The 19,311-nt window shown below is 39.5% G+C and overlaps 1 long non-coding RNA gene across 1 annotated transcript; it reads left to right on the top strand.

Annotated features, from left to right (window-relative positions):
* Window positions 1-37: 37 nt before the first annotated feature.
* On the top strand, window positions 38-16,712 carry LOC129058339 (uncharacterized). The gene is made up of 4 exons (XR_008523445.2): window positions 38-175; window positions 13,846-14,036; window positions 14,409-14,506; window positions 16,553-16,712. It is a non-coding gene; the product is annotated as an uncharacterized LOC129058339 (long non-coding RNA).
* Window positions 16,713-19,311: the final 2,599 nt, after the last annotated feature.

Genomic DNA, 19,311 nt, shown 5'->3' with positions numbered 1-19,311 from the left:
ATTGGGTCATGTGCTCATCCCTGTAGCCATGGAAACCAGTTACTATGATTGGCCAGGCCTACTTTTTATGTCCATTCCTATGGCTGCAGGGCCATGTCCTGTGATTGGCAGCTCCTCAGAACCACATGGAGTGGAAGAGCTGTTCCTAGAAATAGGGTGCTTCTTATTCTGAGAGGTAAGTAGAAAAGACAAAAAATTGACAGTTATTTATCATATCATCCCATTCTGTCTTCATTACCAGGATACACACATCCTCTCACCCTCTTTCAGTTTAACCCATGACCTCTGCTTCCCATTAAATATTTTCTGGAATAATTCTTATGAACATAGACCTTTTAAATCCTGCCTGAAAATCCCACTTGATCTCATTTTCACATTTAAAGAAATCCATCCTGGAAGTCATAAATAAATAAAAGACACATTGTGTTTACTACAGTTTGGTTTAAAAAAAACCTTCAGAATTACTTTTGTAGAACTCAAAAAAACATTCAATTACCAACCATTCCTCCTTTCGAAAGTTCCAAGATGCACAAAGGCTGCTCTCAAGGCCACTCACCTGCCTGCTCAAATACTGACAACTGCCCCCTCCAAACGGTCCCACTTTTAACTTCCCCTTTAATAGTTCTATTTCTTTTCTCCTACCATTTACTCTAGAGTTTTCCAGAGTAATGGGCTAGAATCTCCAGACCTCACCACTTACAGTGATTGTAATAATAAAAACCAAGAAGTTGGTGATCAAGCCAGCAACCTATTAGGTGGAGCAGGAGAAATGGTGGGTCAGGCAGGCAAAGCCAGGTTTTTCATAGCAGGTGAGGGAGGGAGGGGTCTGTGAATACTCACATGCTGATGTATTTTCCCTGCAATCTCCCTATTCACTTAAAGTTCAGAGAGTTGGCAAAAGCCACTTATTTCACAAACTCATTCACAACAAGGCAGGGGTACCAAAGCACAGATGCTACACAATGTAATAGCTTTGTAGTCAAATAAATCTAGGAAAGACTCCCCATCATATCCCTCGATTTGAGGTTTATGGTGTACCTGAAAGACCGACAATTTTTACAGGGAAGGCGTATGTTTCTCTTGTTTTACCTGTCATTCCAAAAACACACTTGTTAATAGAACTCTTCACGATAACACCCATTAAAAGTCTCAGGAATATACTTCGAGAATTGTACCACCAAGACATTTGTGGCTACTAATGCCATCTCCGGGAGAATTTTTGCTTTTTTCAGAAGGCTGGCTCAAACATCAAAGCTCTACTGATGGAGATGTTGGGCAAGAAGCCAGCCTGTGGTAGGTACTTGGAAAGAGAACCTTTTGACATCTCATCTTCTGCGGCCTCTATTTGGTTTGGACTTGCTCTCCATACACCACTGCTGAGTTTCTGAGCACTATACATTGGAAAATAATCATTTTGGTTCCATTGAAAGGCCTCTCTTTTCATCAAACTAGTGTGGTGCTTTTACAGCTCTCATTGCTCCAGGGAGCTATGAGCAGTTTTCTACCAAAGGCACCAGGTGCTATCTGTGTTTCTGGGACCTTCTCCAGTGCCTGTCTCTGTTGGTCCCCTTGAATGTGCTGCCTCCATTTTGCTACTTCTAACTGAGAACCATGGGCTTCAGGCTGGGTTTCCATCTCTCTGCCTTGCCCCATTAGACTTGATGTTATATTCTGGAGTTTCAGTCCCAACCCAAAACCTACTCTCATATGCCTAAACTACAGGTCAACCTCACCCTATTAAATTCAGCTCAGGGTTGAGCTTTTAACCCACCACTTGTCTGCAAAAGAAAAATAGAAGTTCCTTTCCTTCTATTTACATTATTTCTGAAATTTCTGAAATAAAAAGAAATAATTTACATTATAAATAATTATATTAGATTATTTCTGAAACCTACAACATTTCAGAAAATTTTAGCTCTTTGGTCAAACTTGGTGCTTTCTACTTGCATTACAGTTATGTGTATCAATGACCTAAGTCCCTGCCCCACTGCCTCACATCTCAAGCTTCCTCAGCACAAGAAAAATCTATATCTGTTTTTCTCCTTATCTCCCTAATACCTGGGTAACGTCTTTTGCAGGTAGTAAACACTTAACAAATGCCTATTAACTGAATCAATAAGAGAATAAATAATCTTATATAGCATGTGGATGCTTTGGAGGACTAACAGAAAAGACAAAATATTTATAAATTTAACATATTAAATCCTGTTAACTTAGAATTCCCTAAGCCAAAAGTGTATTAGTCCATTCTCACACTGCTATAAAGAACTGCCCGAGACTGAGTAATTTATAAAGAAAAGAGGTTTAACTGACTCACAGTACCACATGGCTGAGGAAGCCCCAAGAAACGCAATCATGATGGAAGGGGAAGCAAGGACCTTCTTCACATGGTGGCAGGAGAGAGAAGAGCCTGTGAGAGCTTTTCTCAGGAAAAACTACCATTTATAAAACCATCAGATCTCGTGAGAATCTACCCACTATCACGAGAACAGCATGGGAGCAACAACCCCCATAATCCAATAACTTCCCACCAAGTCTCTTCCTCTACACCTGGAGATTACAAATTCAGGATAAGATTTTGGTGGGGGCACAAAGCCAAACCATATCAAAAAGCTATGTTGATTCCCATAGCATAGTGATTTTCCCTTCTTTCCCCTACCTTTGAGTTAGTCTGGCATTGTCTGGAAATATATTTAATTATCAAAACTGGGGTGGGGGTGGGGAAGAACAGAGCTACTGGCATCCAGAGGGTTGAAGCCAGAAATGGTGCTAAACAACTTACAGTGCACAGGACAGAACCCCCGCCCCCAACAAGGAATTCTATGTCCCCAAAGTCAATAGTGCCACTACTAAGAAACCCCGCCACAAAGTCAAAAAAAGCCCACCTTTCCACTGCCCAATAACAAAAGCTTGCTAAAGAAATGAATAGCCTAAAAAGATTGCAAGATAGAATTTAAGCTTTTTCAAATGCTTCAAGTCACCTGGTTTGCTTTCATCAAAGAATGGTCTTTATTATTATCATTATTCCACTGTAATCACCCAGAGTGCTTTGCTCATGTTCTGTGCTGGACCAATTGGTAAATTGAATTGCTTAAATGCATTCTCTTCTTAGTGGTGCTTTTGTCTATCTTACAGGGCAGGAATCAAATTTAATTCCCTAGTCATAGGACAAATATTTACCACAAACAATAGCATTTCAACAGTTTGAATCCTTAACTGCCAGAGTGGCTGCTATAAAAGGGATTGTAAGCACAAATGCTCAGCTAGTATTTAAAGACCCAATTGCTCATAAGCCAGACAGCACACGCACAAATTACCGTTTTCTTCACTTGACAACTGCTGTTTTTATCTTGACACATCCACTTAAAAATTATTTCTGACAAGAATCTTAACAGCTTTAAATCAGTCTAATTAAAGGTAATACATTTTTGCTAGAAAAGCATTTGAAATTATACGGTATTGCACAGTTCACTTTTCAAATCAAGTTACTGAGTGCATTAGTAAATGACAAAAACACCTCCACTGACATATGGTCTTCTATCGAAGGAAAACATTTCCAATACTTTATGGAAGTTTCTAACAGCAAGGTTGTAGGAGGCAAAAAATGCTTAGAGAGCTTTTCTGTAGTGAATTAGCACCATGTCCTCGAATATTACTTTATGTAGATGTGGTCGGCAGCTCTGACAGGGCTCCTAGCGACCTCTGCCTCCTGGTATGCAGGCACCTGTGGAATCCCCTTCCTTTGTGCACAGAACCTACTGACTCAGTTTTAACAAACGGAACATAACACAGGTGATGAGATGTCATTTCCATGATGTGGTTGCAGTCTTACCTGCATCTCGCTGGCTTTCTCTCTTACCCTCTTGCTTGCTTGCTTGCTGCCACGTTGTGAGCTGCCCGATGGAGATGCCCACGTGGCAAGAAACCAAGAGTGGTTCACAGCTTATGAGGAGCTGAAAATCACTCCAACAACCCACAAGGATTGGAAGCCTGCCAACAAACACGTGAGTGTCCTTAGAAGCAAAACCTCCCCAGGCAAGCCTTGAGATGACTACAGCCCTGTGAGAGACCCAAAGCTAGAGGACCCAGCTATACGTGGCACCTGGTTTCCTGATCCACAGAATCTGTGAAATCGTAAATATGTAGTCATTTTAAGTTGCTACATTTTAGGGTAATTGGTTGTGCAGCAATAGATAACTAATACAAGATATAACCCTGCAGCCCCAATCTTTATCTCTTTTGTTAATTCCTTCCTTACACAAAAGGCTCACCTCTCCTATTCTTTGATGCATCCTTTTCTTATCATTCCACCAGCTCTAAAACTGAACTCTGCATCTCCTTAACCACACACCAGTATTTCCTCCTGACATCTATATTTTTCAAAAGCATGCTCCTTTACACTCTTTTCTTCTTTCCCAAAGCTCAAATGAATGGAATGAGAAATGCTACATTGGCCATCTGGATTCAGAGCATTGGTGTCATCATTAATTTCTCTACTTTCCACATTGACAATCCCACACACAGCCACAGTGCCCTCAACCTATTCCTCCTCTCTCCACAAAGGCTCTCACATCCCTTCTTTCTTACTGTTTCCTTATGTTGGAACGATTGTACTTGTCTAACAGGTTTCTTCTCCAATTCATTTTGTACATACAAAGCCAGATTATACCTCCTAACACACCACTTTTCTCATTTTACATGAAATTTTTGCCTAAAAACCTACAAAATATTCATTCATGTTTGGAAAATCACCTTTGATTATGACAGTCACTCTCACAGTGCACCTAGCATGCCAGTTTTTATCTCTTTTGTTTTCAGGGCCTTATGAAAACTTGACTCGTAAGGTTCAGAATTTCCAAGTCTTAGAGCAAAGTAAAACACCATAGCCAATTTGATACAATAAATCCATCAGAGCTGTTGTTGCAGGTCGGGTCAAGAAGTAGACTGTGAGATGGAGATTATTAGCATGAGAAAAGATTATTAGGGAGTTCTTCAAGATTGACACTGGTGGGGAAAGGGAAGGCCAGAGGAAGAAGTTGGGAGACGATGCAATCACAGCAAAGGCCTCAGCCTTAGAACGTCTTTCTTGTTCGTAAGAGCCTAAAACAGGAAACAATTCAAATCTCCATCAACAAAATTAACTGTAGTACAGTGAGACAAGGAATACTATGCAGTAATAAAAAAAAAAAGGACTACCACTAAGCTCAACAACGTGGGTGACTTTCACAGACACAATATTAAGCAAAAGCGTCAGACACAAAAGAATGTGTGATTCCATGTACCTGAAGTTCAAGAGCTAACAAAACTAATCTATGGTGATAGAAGTTATAACAGTGGTTTCCTCTTAAGGAAAAGGGGTTATTGACCGGGAAGGGTCATGAGGGAATCTTCTAGGGATGGGGTCTGAATATATTCTATATCTTGATCTTGATCTGTGGTCATATAGGCGTATATACATACAAGATATAGAATATATTCTATATCTTGATCTTGATCTTTATCTATATCTATTTCTTGATCTTGATCTTGATCTGTGGTTATATAGGCGTATATACACATGTAAGAATTCCTCAAATTCTACACTAAATATTTGTATACTATAATATATACACATTATAACTTTTTATCAAGGGAAACATAAGTGTTGGCCTGAACAAAACGACAACTACCTCAAACAGAAATGTGTTCATCTTCCTTGGAAGACCAGCTAAAACCACAGCCAGTTTGGGGGATTTGGGGGTTTTTTGTTTGTTTGTTTTTGTTTTGTTTTGTTTTTTTGAGAGACAAGGTCTTGCTCTGTCACCCAGACTGGAGTACAGTGGTACAATCATGTCTCACTATAGCCTGAACCTCCCAGGCTTAAGCAATCCTCCCTCCTCAGCCTCCTGACTAGTTGGGACCACAGGTTCACATCACCACATCCAGCTAACTTTTAAATATTTTGTAGACACAGAGTCTTCCTATGTTGCCCAAGCTGGTCTCAAGCTCCTGGCCTCAAGCAATCTTCCCACCTAGCCCTCACAAAGTGCTGGGATTACAGGTATGAGCCAACATGCCAGGCCAAAATTTTTAAATGTGCTGTGTTTCTTCCCAAATTTTCAAAATAAATGTTCACAACTACATAGCTGTATGTGTACCTCTACCCATAAAATAAAGAACACATGCCAATAGGAAGAGAAGACACCAGCATGTTGATGCTAGTAATCTCTGGCCACTTTAATTGTAGGCAATTTTAATTTTTTTCTATTTTATTTTCTAAAATTAACATTATTATTATTATTTGTGTAAGAAAAAGTGATTATTTTTTTAAATGCATTATCATTCATTGAGGAATAAACTAAAAGAAAAATGCAGTGCTGAAAGTGATGCTGTAAACACCGTAATCCCTGAGAGTGTGTGTTAAACATCAGAGTGAAAAAGGGTAACTTTCTCAGGACCAACATGAGAGTGGACAGGGGTATAGAAGACCCATGGGGGAAAGGTACCATGTTAAAAACAAGCTGCAAATGACCCTGGCTGCAGTGACAATACATTTAAATGGGAATGTCCAGTTGGAAGGAACACAGCATAACTGCTGACAATCAGTTAGGAATTTCTGGCAAGACGCAGGCAAAGACAGAGGGGCTGTCCCAGTAACATGACTCTGATTTCTTACAAGGCCAAAAAACAGCCCAGTCCTCTGACAAAGACTAGCTCTTCCTGTGGTGGTAGCCGCCAATGCTGCATGAAGGATAGGCTAGAGAGATGCAAAGCAAGAAAGCCTCTCAGTTCCTTACAGATACCAGAGTAACCGGGACATCAGCCATGTTGCCTGGGAATACCCAGAGTATGTCACAGTGGCAGGTAAATAAAAAAGGGTGTGAATTTGTCAGATTCCAAAGTCTTCCAGCCACTCTGACTCAGTGACTACTGAAATCATTTCACAATAATGAGACTACTCCCAGAGTCCCTCGTGGAGAAACATCACATTCTCTGCCAGTCCAACTCAGGAACATGAATCCCCAGGGGCAGCTGAAGGAACACAGACATTTCAACGAAGAGTTTTTATAATAAGAGGGAAAAGATTCTTTCTCTCCCAAGGATGCTGAAAGCTCACAAAAAGAAAAAAATTTAATTTCTTTATCACATAGTATAAGTAAAATGATAATTAAAACAATAATTTAAGGATTTATTTTTGAGGAAGGAACAGAGACATGCTAGTGGCTGTGAAAGATGCCGTTTGCCATTGTAGAAGCAAAAATAGCTTTGTGATCAGAAACACTAGTACTGGCTGCATGACCGTGGACAATTTACCTCTGTATATATCAGCTTCCTCATGCATAAGGTGGGGAGAACAATACCCATCTCATAGACTATTGTGAGGAGTAAATGCAAATAACATATATTATGTGCACTTGGTGCAATGCCTGGCAAGTACCAAGCACTCAATAACATATATCACGTGATCCATGCTGTTGTCACGGTTATGGACAATTCTCACTACAGCCTCTTTCTAAATTTCATTCCAGTCTCACCCCAGCTACAAAGTCTTCTTTTCATGCCTCGTATTGCATGCTCTTATTTCAAGGATAGTGTCTAGCTCTATAAAAAGTGCACATAACAAGATCTAACCCAAGCCAACAGGCACAATAAGGCCACCGTAAGTGAAGGTGGTAGAGTACATTGCAAACCCAGATAGAATGAGGCCCAGCTAAGTCAGAAGTATGTAAAGTCAGCTTGTCTGATTTTTCCCACTGTGGAGACATCAGAATCTTGACTCATAAAGTCTGGTATGGTTCACTTGTCCAAGGACCTACACATGAGAATACCCTGATATGTTCTTTAATCATAAAACATGAGAGGCTCATGGAAAACAATGAAATCTGAATTCTATAAGGAAATCTACATTGTATAAAATTTGTAATAAATGACGCATAGTCTCTAGCCATTCCTCACTGAGGAACTGGTGATCATCTCTTAACAATGACTTTTTGAGCAAACAGCTTTCATACTGTCTGGTCACATAGAGACTTTACTTTCTGCTTAAGCATTTGCTATTAATAGAAGTATAATGCCACCACTGACGGGGGGGACTGTGCTGTCAGACTGCCTGCAGTGCTAAACCCAGTGCCGATATTTGATAGGTGCGCAACTTGGGTACATTATTAATAAATTTTTTTCTTTCTTTTTTTTTTTTTTTTTTTTTTGAGATGGAGTCTCACTCTGTCACCAGGCTGGAGTGCAGTGGTGCGACCTTGGCTCACTGCAACCTCCAACTCCCTGGTTCAAGCAATTCTCCTGCCTCAGCCTCCTGAGTAGCTGGGATCACAGGCAAGTGCCACCATGCCCAGCTAATTTTTCTATTTTCAGTAGAGACGGGGTTTCACCATGTTGCCCAGGATGATCTCTATCTCCTGAGTTCGTGATCCACCCGCCTTTGCCTCCCAAAGTGCTGGGATTACAGGCATGAACCACCTCGCCAGGCCCATTGTTAGTATCTATTTTTGCTTCAATCTTATCAAAAGTAAATGGGATTGATAATAGTACCTGTGTCAGAAAATGGTTGTAATCATTTATCATAAATAAATTTATTGATGATAAGATAAACCACTTAGTGCCTGGCACACAGCAGGCAAATATTTAGCTATTTTTACTAATTTTTAATCATTATTAATTATCAATTTTTTACTTATATTCACTTTAGAAATTTCAGAAAAAATTGGAGGGGAGAAAGTTTCAAACCTTCTGCTATGGAATATCTCGAAATGGCCACTTTAAACATTTTGGAAAAGTTTTCTTCTAAAATATACAATTGTGCAATTAATACCAAAGTGTATATGGTATTTTATAACCGAATTTTTTCCCATCTAACCACCAATTATGGGGTAAGGGGGATGTCATATTTTTTACTTAATCATACTTCATGGGAAAAATCTTTGTCATTATATATTCTTCTAAACATTATTGTGCCTTATGCAGAATACCACATTGCGTAGGAGTATTTCTTTAACTATTCCTCTATTACCGGCTATTTAGGTTTCCAAATTTTACTATTTTTAAAAAAATGGTTGAACATCCCCTAATGTTTGTGCAGGTCTGTGATCTTTTCTTTAAGATAAATTCCTGGGAGTGGAATTTGTGATACCCAAAAGGAATAAACATTATTGAAGCTTCTGATCTATTTAATGGGTTTCTATTGGGATGCATTGCTTCCCCCAAAATGCTCTTTTAAATTCTGGTTGGAAATATGTGATGCTACAGTTCTTTCTCTCTCTAAGCAATAGTATCTCTCATCAGTTCCCCCATAAGATGTACATTCTCGGTCGGGCGCGGTGGCTCCTGCGTATAATCCAAGCTCTTTGGGAGGCCAAGGCAGGTAGATCACGAGGTCAGGAGATTGAGACCATCCTGGCCAACATGATGAAACCTTGTCTCTACTAAAAATACAAAAATTATCTGGGCATGATGGTGCATGCCTGTAGTCCCAGCTACTTGGGAGGCTGAGTCAGGAGAATTGCTTGAACCCAGGAGGCAGAGGCTGCAGTGAGCAAAGATGACACCACTGCACTCCAGCCTGCTGGCAGAGTGAGATTCCATATAAAAAAAAATTTTTTTTAAAGATGTACATTCTCTTCTGTGTGGCAATAGAAAGGCTTTTAAAACTCTCCCTGATTAAAAAAAAAGAATCCTTTCCTGTTGTCTTTGAGCTGGAATTGAATTATGCAAATATATGAAATCCATAATACTTATTGCGCCACCTCTGGCAATAGCATCCCTAGGGGTTATCTTTTGTTCACTTGGAGATCAATATTTTGTGTATTTCATTTTGGATGCTCAGGTAGAGTAAACAGCTTCACTTCTCCTCTTGCCCATTTCTCTACTTTTTTTTTTTTCACATTCTGGACAGGTGTGTTACTTTCTTTATAGGCAAAAAATAAAAATAAACACATAAACTCTCTAAACTCCAACCCATTTAAAGACTGGTGCATATGTCAAATTTCTTATGGTGTCCCCTTGCGGTTAAAAGCAATCTCAATGCCTTACCCCAACATTCTAACATAAGATCTAGCCCCTGCCTAACTCTTCAACAGTGCCTATGCGTCTCTCTCTCCTTTGCGTACCAAATTACAGTTATGCTAAACATTATGCAGTTCATTGAACATTCCAGGTGCCTTCTGACACTAGGCTATTGCTGAGCTGTTCCCTCTACCAGAAAGGCTTTTGCGCTCCTCCTTGTCATTCAGATCACATTCGAATGCCACCTCCTCACCATCCTTGCTTGTCCACCCAAACTTAAGCTGCCTCTCACTCATCCTTTCTCACATCACCCAATATAAGTCTTTGCGGTGCACTTCCCATGCTCTGATCTTATATATTATCAAAGTCCTTGGACTGTTTTCTTCCCAGCTGTATTCGTAGGAACTAGTACCTGGCACATTGTAAGTGCTCCATAAATACTTATTGAAAACTTCTGTTGAACGGATTATGAAAAATTTACTTATTATATCCTGCTGAAAATCTCCAACATTCTGTAAGGAGGAAGGCAAGTGTTGTAATGAGAATAAGGTGAACCTCTGTAAGAAGAATGAATGTCTGTTATACATATAGCCTTACTTAGGAAACCAATGGTGAACAGAACTATGGATACTGGATAACAGGAGAGAAGTGTAGGGACTTTAAAGTGGCAAAGAAAGTCCTTTTGGTTGTAAAAAATGAGTGGATAGAGACAGAGACAGGAGTTGGAGAGAAAGAGAGAAAGGAAAGCAAGAAAGATAAAAGGGAGGAAGGGAGAGAAGGAGATAGAGAAAGAGAGAAGTCAAAGCAAATCTTTGAAATGCTATGTGGCTGAGATCTTGCAGAGGCACAAGCCACATGACAAGGGCTTACAGAAAATGAGAATGATGTATTATAAGGCCAGGCAACCAAAGAGCATTTCAAGGAGGAATATGAACTAAGCTTGTAGAACCGGTGAATTTTTTTTCCTAGTAGAGAGAAGAAAGAAAAGAAAGCATAGTCACACCTCAGCAAAGGTAAGTAGAAAGAAAGTGCATGGCTTGCTCAGAGAAATGGCAGGTCATTTTGTGGGGCTGGTACATGAGGTACAGAAGGAGACACGGAGGGAATCCTGACTTCTAGTACTTATATATTTGGCACATTCATTCCCCAAGGGCAGTCACGTAACACATGTTCTCATTGGTCTCCCCTTTCATTTATCTTTCTCTTCTTCTCAACATCTTTAATGAGATACAATTCACATACCAACCAATTCATCCACTTAAATATATGATTCATTTTAGTGTATTTGTAGAGTTTTGCAACCATCAACACTAATTCCAGAGCATTATCATTGCTCCCCCCAAAAAACCCGTACCCATTGTCAGTCATCCCTCATCCCCTCCCCCAAACCCCTGACAAACTCTAATCAACCTTTTGTTTCTATGGATTTGCATATTCTGGACATTTCATATAAAAGGAATCCTGTACTATGTGGTCTTTTCTGATTGGCTTATTTTAGTTAGTATAATTTTTTACGGTTCATCTAAGTTGTGATATATATCAGAACTTCATTCCTTTTTATGACTGAATAATATTCCATTGTGTAGATATACCACATTTTATTTATCCATTTATCAGCTGATAAACATTTAATTTACTTCTACTTTTTAGCCTCTTTGAATAATGCTGCTATTAGCATTCATATGCAAGTGTTTCTGTGGACATGTATTTTTAATTGTCCTGGATATATACACAGGAGTAGAATTGGTAGGTCATATGGTTCTGTGTTTACCATTTTGATGAATTGCCTGTTTTCCAAAGTGACTGCACTATTTTACATTCTCACTAGCAATTCCTCCACATCCTTGCCAACACTTACTATATCTGTCGTTTTGATTACAGGCTTCCTAGTGGATGTGAAGTGATATCTCACTGTGGTATCTCATTATAGTTTTGATGTGCATTCTCTAATGACTAATGATGTTGAGACTCTTGTATTGCACTTATTGGCTATTCTATTCTGCCCAATTTTTCTTTACCAGGTAGCAAAATTATAGTCTTTAATCTATACCTGATCTCAATACTCCCTTGCCCAGAACTTTACATAACCTACCCATCATACGCAGACTAAAGCCCAAATCCTTCTCACATATACTAGGCCCTGCATAATGTTACAACTTGCATTTATTTTACTAATTGGCATGTTTCATTTTGGGGTATGTGTCAGTCTTCCCATTCAGAAGGTCAGAATAATATCTGCCTGTCCTCCGTGAATTTCCATGCCTAGAACAATGTCTCCCATATGGTAAAACAAATGCTTACCAAATGCAAGAATAATTAGGAAATTTAAAAAATATTTTCTCCCAAATATAGCTAGATAATATACAATAATTTGCTAATGAAAAGTGATATATACGTGTGTCCTTCATTTATTTCAATGGAATAATAATGGTGTATTAACTCCTCTCATAAAAAATATGTACTAGCAGATCTAGAAGTAGAGAATGTAATGAAAGTAGACATACTTATTGTAGTTCATTCAATTCAATCACAGTCTCCAAAACGTACTGTCTGCTGCTGTGGTATTTCAAAACACCTAACTCATATCCACGTGCTGTACATTTGCCACTCAGCAATATTTTTTTAAAAAAAGAATAAGTAAATCAGGTAATAGCTCTATTATCATTCTGTAGATTAATAATGCAGGTTTTATTGCATAGTTTGGTATTGATGTGTTTATTCTGATTCTATTAACAATGAGTGTGTACCAGCCAATGTGAGCCTGTGTTTTAATGTATTCCATGGACATTGTGATTCTCCCTTAAGTGATCCTTTTGTTCAATAAAACATAAAAGTCATTTTCAACTATGCTATAAGGCTTAAGTTTCTTTGGGGTTATGAGGTTGTCATTGCCATACTGTGAGAAATCAGTTCAAAGTGATTGGAAGTTAATAAAGAAATTATTCATGCCATGTGTTACTTACAATGAAAAATTATCAATCTGATGGTTTGTGATCTTTTACATGGAAAACAACTTTCTTCCTTTGCATTTCTAAATGTACGACTTTGGACATTAAAAACAAAACAAGGAGTAGTTTTCACCCAATCCTCGCTGACCTGTTCCTTCCCAGAGCACACTTTTCTACATATTTGTCCCCAATAACTCACCATATTCTTGAATGATTTAAACTCAAGTTTTGTTTCCCCCATAAAAATTCTAATCAGTCCACTCTATCTTATCTTCAATTCTTCCACTTTTTTTCCAACCTCTCTGTCACCACTGTGCTCTTTCTTTCCTGGACAACTGCAGCCACCACGGTCCTGCACCCCTACCTCCACTTGAGCTCTCCTCCATGCCACACTTCACCAGCAAGTCAGATCATGCCACTCCCCATCTTTGGTAATGAAGGGACCAATGAATGAATGACTACCCAGAGAGAGAGAAGTAGTAATTCTAATAATTGTCTTCTCATATGTATAAAGCATTTGTTCATATGTTCAATACAGTGTTTTGATGAAGATAGGTGGGAATTATTATTATTATTGTTATTTCCATTTTACACATGAAGAAATTGAATCTCGGGCTTTGGGATGATTTGCTCAGGGTTACATGGATAGCTGGAAGACAAACAGAGCCAAGATTCTAATTTGGAATTTCGAATTCCCTGTCCTGTGCACTCTTCCCATGGCAATGTGTTTTCTCTGCTGCCCCCCTCACACACACACACACACACACACACACACACACACACATGCACTCACACACATAAAGGCATGTGCATGTGCACACACCAAGGAAAAAGATCGAGGGTGACTAATCTGTTGCAAAACAAACCTTAAAGCTATTTATGTTTTTCTGTATTCATACAGAGGAGCAATTGCTTGAAAATCTGTGATAGCAAAACTGTACAAGTGGGAGATTATTTCATTTCCAAGATATAACCAATCATGCTGTCCCCAGAACCGCCCAAGAAGAAACTCCCAATCTCGGAACAGGCATACGGTTCGAATTATCAGAAAAGCCGTTGAGATAAGACATGCATGATCTCCTTCCTAAAGAGGTACCTCAAATTAATGTTCAGCTGAGTGTATCTAGAAAATGAGAAAGCTCAAAATGCTCTCTGACACTTTTCTTCCTTTCAAGTAAGTTATTCTATGAGGCAGAGCTCTTCATAAGGCCTATTTTTCTTGTAGCCCACAGAAGAAACTTAAAACACAATAAAAGAGTGCTCTGTTGGGTGGGTCAAAGAGGTTAAAGCTGAGAAAAGAGACTGGAGAAAATTTTTTAAATAAAAAATTAAGAATTATAAGGTATCCTTATACCAAATAATATGTGTTAGAACAGAAAACTGGCAAGGTACATGGTGCCTTGAGACTATTTCACTGTGACATCTTATTTCTTATAAACCATCTTAATCTCCTTTCTCACCCAGGACAAGAATGACAGCCACATCATCTGTAGAAGGCAGCCAGGGAAGTACTCAAGAGAAAACACTTCTGTGGGTGACTTGAAGAAGCTGGTTACCATATGGTACATTTTCTATAACCCTGGTCAAAATAAGCTCAGGAACTAATGGGAACTAAAGGGTAATCAAATAAAATTATCCCAGACCAAGAAGCTAATTGCAAAAAATAAAACGGATGAATCAGGGCTTGAGTCAGAAATAGGGAGTCAAAAGCTCTTCCCAGAGACCACCCTCCTTGCTCTCACTGGTAGATAGTTCCTCTTCCCCCTTCCCTTGACAATTTCTGCTTTGTTAGTGCCAAGCCTCTCCCAATTCAGTTCCTCATGTGTCCTTTGAGTTCTAAGGAATGGGGAGAGGAGGCAAAAAACAGCTTTCAGATGCCAAGTAAGTGGAAGCCAGGAGCACCAATCTGCCAGAACCTGTCTATACCCCACTCCTGACATAAGTCACTGTCTCTTGTATCCCCCACTTTCATCAGATAGAAGGATATCTCTGCCAGTTCTTTAAACATTTCATATTTTTTATTCGCTTAGACCTTAAAAAATGTTTATTTCCTCTTTCTGGAAGGTTTTGTTTTTCTTGTTTTTCTTCTCATTGCCAACTAATCATTCAGGTCTTCACTTAAGCTGCAATTCTCCACCTACCTTGACCCTGCCCCCTCCCACCAGAGCAGATCAGCTCACTTAGCCATACTCTCATGGTACCTATCACACAGAAACAAAAATCATTAACAAAGTCATCATAATTATTTATTATTTGTCTACCTTGTTAGACTGGACACTCCTAGAGGGCAGGAACGTGATCTCATTTTCCTCACTCCTGGAATCCCAATGCTTAACTCACTGCCTGGCACATAAGTGCTTGGTAAAAGTTTGTTCTTCCTTTTGCTACTGGTCACCTTTCAAAATCTCTGCATTACATCATCTCTCAAATTGCAGCTCAGAGAAGACTGACTTGGAAATGAAACACAGACAAACAGAGGGAGACTGCCAGACACTAGTGACTAAGATACAGTGGGGCTGTTCACCCTCCATAATAACCTGCTGCACCAACATGTACTACCATCCCTCCTATTCCATAGCCAAAAATCTCGGAATCATTCTTTCATTCTTGATGCCTGCCCTTGTCTTTCCCTCACCTTATACCTAACCATCACCTAGGGCTGTCTATTGTTATTTTCCATCAATTGATTGCCAACCACTGTCCTAGCTCCCTGACACCATACTAGAGAAAGCCACCATTCTCTCCTAGAGACAGCCTACTCCTGTATCACTGCTTCCTTCTTGCTATATTCTCCTCCATTCTCTACTTAACAGCCAGAGTGTCCCTTGTGAAACATCTACCATGTCACAGCACTGCCTTCTGTTGATGTTCCTTCAATGACTTCCTGTGGCTCTTAGGATAATGAGCAAAAGCCCTAATCAGTCTGTGAGGCCCTCGCACAGATGCCCACTGTGCATGTAGCTCATCTGCCTCAAATGCAGCCAGTTCCCCATGTGCTCAGCTGCTCTGGCCCTCTGACTGTCCTGTGGGCCATACCAAGCTGTTGGTGTCACCTGGCCTTGTGCTCACTGCCTCCGTAGTCTACAGTGTACTCTCACACCCTTCTCTCTCCCATTAACCCCTGCTCCTTCTAAAGATCCTAGCTCAGTTATTCTGCTGGGAAGAATCTTTTTATCCATTCCTTCTCCCAGTCTAGAGCCAATTTCATTCCTTTACAGGGCTTAAATATGTTTCTAATTATTTCTTCTTATGCACTCACTCAGTAGAATTGCTAAGAGTAATGCTTATCTTTTGGACCAAACTCTAAATTCCTGGACAACAGAGACTTGATAATGCTTGCAGTTTCATCTTCAACATGTAACACGGTGCCTAGCATAGAGAAGGCACTAAGTAAACTTTTGTTAATGGATAGATGGATGGATGGATTGACTGATGGGTGAATGAATGAGTGAATAGTCTGGGCTGCCATTTGTCTATCCTCTAAACCAGGAATTACAAAATCCCAACAGGGGCCAAGCAGGCAGAAAAATGCGTGAATTATGCTAGGGGTTAGTAAAAAGGAGTTGTAGAGCATGCAATGAAATTTTCACATTTCTTTTAAACCCTAGGTTGTTGACCAAGCTTTGCCGGCTTTTTTGCAGCTTTCTGTTCCAGCAAGTTACTCCCCCAAATCCTACCTATTTTAAAAACAACTCTCAGAGGAAGAAAGGCTTGGCAGCCAACAGATGACCACCACATTCTCTCCCCCAAGACGTCTGATTTCAGAAGGCAAGTTCTGTTCACAGGAAGGAGAGTATCCATACAAGTCCAAGTTCAGTGAGAGGGGCTGTCCCATAACCTGGAAGCCAAGGACTGGAATGCCCTCATTCACTTATTCTGATTCATAAAGTTTAAATTACTAAAAGAGGTTAACAACTTCAACATGTGGCATAATCCAGCCATTCATTTGTTCAAGAAAGAGAAAAAAGTTTAACTTTGTAACAATAATACGAACACAAAAACATTTCCTGGGAGCAAAAAAAAAAAAAAAAAAAAATGTGGCTTTGAAATTCTGCCTTTTATCTTCCTGGGAAAAGCAAGAGCTTACAAACTGGAAAAAAAAAAGTTTCTTTTTGGTAAACTCACAGGCCTTTGGCCATTGCTTCCCTTCCACCTCAATTTTTTTTTCTGATCTATGCATTGACCATGTAGAAACGTTCAAATGAAAGCACCTGGTCATTTTCACTTATCTTTCTTATTTTTTCTAGAAAGAGGCCTTGATATATTCTAGGTTCACAAGTGATTTTGCTAGATTTTTGCCATTATGAACCTGTTTCTCTTTAACTGCAAACCACCTGATTCTGATTTTCCCTAGCCATAAATCTGAATTTTTACTATATTTTATCTGAGATTCACAACAGATGGGCTACGAACCAAGAAAAATACAATGGGAGGAAAGAAAAGATAAAATTATTGGGCAACAACTACACAGAAGATGAAACAACCCTCAGTCAGGATATAAAGGAGGGTGAACAGGGTAGTCCCAATGAAACAGAATGAGGAAAACCATTTTCTTCATAAAACTATAGAAACAGCAGTATTTACCTTTAGTGTTGTTGCTACCCAGAAGAAGAAAAGGTATCTTGGCATTTTATCAACCATATTTTTATGTCCTGCCATCAAGAATTTCTTTTCACTGCCTCCATATATTTCTTAGTCATAAAAGAGGGCAACCATTTTCAATGATACTAAATCCATCTACTCCCATATATCTGGCCCAACACAACTCAATCAGACATTTTTTTAACCAGCCTTATGAAAAGATGTTATTAAAAGCTAATGACCACCCCAACCTGAGTATAACCATCCAAACATTTTAGTGAAAGGACAGGATTGAGAAGAATCACTTGACTAAAGAAATGCCTACAATGGGCTGGGCCGGCGACTCATGCCAGTAATCCTAGCACTTCGGGAGGATGAGGCAGGTGGATCACCTGAGGTCAGGAATTCAAGACCAGCCTGGCCAACATGGCAAAACTCTGTCTCTACTAAAAATACAAAAATTAGCCAGGCGTGGTGGCACACGCCTGTAATCCCAGCTACATGGTAGACTGAGGCAGGAGAATCACTTGAACCCAGGAGGCAGAGGTTGCAGTGAGCCGAGATTGCACCACTGCACTCTAGCCTGTGTGACAGGAGGGAGACTTCATCTCAAAAAAAAAAAAGAAAGAAAAGAAAAGCCTACAATGTTAAAGGTTATGCTAACATTTACAGACAAAGGCAGAAGGGCAATGTATATACTATGATACAAAATATTTAAATAGGAAAAGTTCAATTCACCATATATACACTCTGTACATGATGCCAACCAGGTTATTTGAAAGTCACACATTAAAACAGCTGTCTTCACATTTGCTAGTTGCTATCTAATTTCTATAGGGTATTGGTCCTGTAAAATTTTTCTAATATATGTTATTGTTTTATTTTTTGATCTTTTAATAGAAATTCAAGAATGACTATTTACTGCCTATATCTGATAGAAGAATCCCATTTCTCATGAGAAAATCAACGGATAATACTCAGCGTTTCTTCAAAACCAAAACTTCCTTTATCAAAACCTGTAGAACACAGGTTTCAGAAAACTTCGTAAAATATTCAGATCAAATTTGGGTTTGTTATTGATTTTCAGGAGGATTAATCTCTTTTATATTAAAAACTCATTTGGTCACAAGTAATGGAAATTCATTGAGTCTTGCTTTGGAGTGGGGAATGTGCAAGAACACACTATGGAACTCAGAAGGGAGGAAACAGTTCAGTACGGATGAGACCCAAGCACTAGAAAGCCAGAATGAATCAAGACTGCCAGTCCCGGATCTCCCCAACTCTGCGGTTGGTGGTCTCTCCTCTCTTCACCTCATCACAGCTGACTTCACTCGTTTCTTTGTAGAAAGGCTTTCTCTGTCACTCTACGCATGCGTGATAGAAACAGGCCCCTCCCCTGTCTCTCAAGACCGCAGATCCCCAAGTCAAACGATTAGACAGACTCCCTTTCCTGACTCTAAATTTCTAGAGGGAATCCAACTGACTCAGCCTGGATCAGCTGTCCACCTGAGGCCAATCAGCTTTGTGCAGAGAGGCAAGTTTTCATAGTAGAGCAATCTGGAACTACTCAGGCAAATTACATATATATATATATATTTCCTATGACCTAGGACTTCTACTCCAGGGGAAATTTCACAAAGATTCATGAAAAGGCAGGGGTATGGTCTTTGTACACGTTTGTGGGGGCAAGAAATTGGATGTCCATTACTGGGAGAGGAGATTAGGTAAGCAGTAGAGGTACATCACAGAGCATTATGCAGCAGGTGAAGCAAAGGGCTACACACGG

Source organism: Pongo abelii, chromosome 2, assembly GCF_028885655.2.
Source record: "Pongo abelii isolate AG06213 chromosome 2, NHGRI_mPonAbe1-v2.0_pri, whole genome shotgun sequence".
Classification (NCBI taxonomy): Eukaryota; Metazoa; Chordata; class Mammalia; order Primates; family Hominidae; genus Pongo; species Pongo abelii.
Note: the sequence above shows the minus strand (reverse complement) of the source record. Positions and strands in the feature narration are given on the sequence as shown.